Here is a 2,791-nt window from a genome sequence, read left to right as displayed (position 1 = left end):
CATACATACATTCGCCCCTGCCTTTCACTCTCAATATTTAAGCTATGCTAGTAAATCTGCCTTCAACTCAGTTATGCGGCTGTGTTTCGCCTATTTTGTCTGTGTTTTACTACCTACCCTAAGTAATTACTGAAAGAAAGGAAATTAAGAAAGTGGGATGTATGAATAATTTATTTGTATGATACGAGGATGTTGAAATTTTTCAAAAATGACAATAGAAATATATTATTATTTGTAAAGCTCAAGAACAAATGGGAGATGCGAAAAAACCTGCATATATGTTTCAGTTCTAGCCCCTAGTTGATATGTAATTCCAAGCCTTTGGTTATATGCTAAGAATAGCATAATTTTTAACTAAATGGGCAAAACTATGTTTATATTGTTATTGTCAGTATCAGAATTAGCGTTAGTCTTCAGGTCTATTTTTATATAAACATACATATATTACACAGTAAGCATACTAAACCTAAAGTAAGTTATTACCATAATCAAAGAAATATAATGTATCAACCTCCATCAAGGTCAATAGGAACATGAGTCCGTCCAGCAATCATAATAACAAATTTAGCATTGTATTCAATATAAAAAGAAATAGAAATTATATACCTTATATTAAATCCAATATAGCAAACTATCATAATCCAACTTCTGGTAATAATTAAATAAATGAGAATATAACCTGGTTGATATTGCCCTTCGCTAAACAAGTAAAATCAAACTTGATTAGAGTTATACGTCGGTTAATAAATAAACACTTCTATCCTAATAAAAACAAATATAGAGACTTATTTTACGGAAGACTTTTTAAATATGGTCATTTCGTTTCTCGTAATTTATTTTGATATATATCTTCTATAAATTCTGCTCAATTAGATAAATTTTATGCTGAACATAAGCCCATTCTTCTCTATAATAGACAAAAAACAATGTACCATTTATACAAGAGTCCCGATATCCAGATAATAATAAAAATCAAGGGGAGACAACTGCCCGTAACCTACCGTAATTTTTAGTGATAATCAGAGTGATTTTTGCGATTGTAGAGTTAAAGAACAATGTAAATTTAACAATTATTGCTAATGGAGGAATTTAGTATACCAAGCTATAGTTAAACTGAGGGTAAACATTTTTCAATATAGGTTCCACTCAATCTTATATTAAAGTCCGTCTAGCTAACCGCGGATATTTTTTTAGAAACTCTGCTAAAAGACCTTCGATTAGCCTTAGTAAATTCATCTGGAAATTTTTTGTTGGCACTCCGTCGCTTACGACGTCGAGGGTTCCAGTTGATCCGATCAACCGAACAGCCTGCTCGTGAAATTAACGTGCAAGTGGCTGAGCACTCCACAGACACGTGTACCCTTAACATAGTTCTCGGGGATATTCAGCGTGACAAAGTGTGACAAGGCTGACCCTTTGAATTACAGGCACAACAGAAACAGGAAGTAAGAGTGAGAGAAACTTGTGGTGAAAGAGTACAGCAGGGTTCGCTACCATCCGCTGCCCAAACCACTGGGCCATTGCGCCTCCACCTCTAGAAATTAATAGACAGTAATATAAGTTTGAAAATAAGATGGATGATTATATATGTTCTGCAAAACCTTACCACACACCATTTTCAACTCTGCACATCAGAACGCTATAATATTCTTTTTTCTAGCAAAAAAATTATTAAATGAGAGGGCTGAAAAGTTCTTCCCATGCTTATACACTCCTAAATATTTATTTTATAAATATCATTAATCATTCTGTAATTATTAATATCACTTACTGTTAAGTCCAATATCAACCATTAATAATTTACTAAACTTGAAAATGAATTAATTAGATACTTATTAGAAACAGAATTTATATCACATTCTATAATTATATAATATCTTGCCTAAATATACTTATTTCTAACATTTATTTCTAACATATGCATAATAACATATACATCGTTCTTTTTCTTTTTTTTTTTTGCATTCTAATGAATCATTCAATTTTACTTCTTTCTTAATATATATAAATAACATTCCCTTACCTATAAATTTATTGAATATCTATTATTTCTTTCTTACTTTCCCAGAGTAAATTAAATTATGATATAATTCATATTCGTTTAGCTATCTTTAAATTTAAATATCATACTCGGTGTATTTACTAAATAGTTGCAATGTATTTTTGTAACGTGTTGACCATAATACATAAATACAAATAATCTGTTCTTTCTTCATATTACGTAATACGCTATTCCTTCTTCCAATAGAATAATCTCCAATTTACATGTTTATATAGCTAATAATTAATATTTACAAACATATTATACTACTTTGTAACATATACTCAAATATATGCTCCCATATAATCTATTAGATTTTATTCCAATATATTATAGTTTACGCTTTCCTTTTCACTCCTTCGTTCGATTTTTCTTTTCTGACGTCTTAACTGAACAATTCTAAACATTAAACTCACCAAAACATAACCCTAACAAATGATCTTTTCTGATAGTATTTATTTATCAAAAGTATATAGCTCTGACAAAGAGTCTATATATGTAATTATAGCTATATAATTTGTGTTGATGCATGAATGTGTGTATGTACAATTATATATGTATGTGTGTGTGTGTGTGTGTGAGTGTGTAAACATATGGTATAATAATGAACAGGGCAAATTTTAGCCATTTTTCCGCAAGACTTTCTCACCTTCCCGAGTGTTAAACCTGTTCGTTGTTTATACACCTATCTTCGTCTTTTTTTCTCTTTTTGTAAATTCCAACTATATATATATATATATATATATATAT

At 29.9% G+C, this 2,791-nt stretch overlaps 1 protein-coding gene across 8 annotated transcripts in view; it reads right to left on the bottom strand.

Annotated features, from left to right (window-relative positions):
• LOC128250767 (uncharacterized) overlaps window positions 1–2,791 on the bottom strand; it is an 88,364-nt gene that overhangs the window by 30,368 nt on the left and 55,205 nt on the right. The gene's annotated exons all lie outside the window — the stretch shown is intronic.

Source organism: Octopus bimaculoides, chromosome 2 (genome assembly GCF_001194135.2).
Source record: "Octopus bimaculoides isolate UCB-OBI-ISO-001 chromosome 2, ASM119413v2, whole genome shotgun sequence".
NCBI classification, from domain to species: domain Eukaryota; kingdom Metazoa; phylum Mollusca; class Cephalopoda; order Octopoda; family Octopodidae; genus Octopus; species Octopus bimaculoides.
The sequence above is the reverse complement of the archived record's forward strand: the minus strand, read 5'-3'. Positions and strand labels throughout refer to the sequence as shown.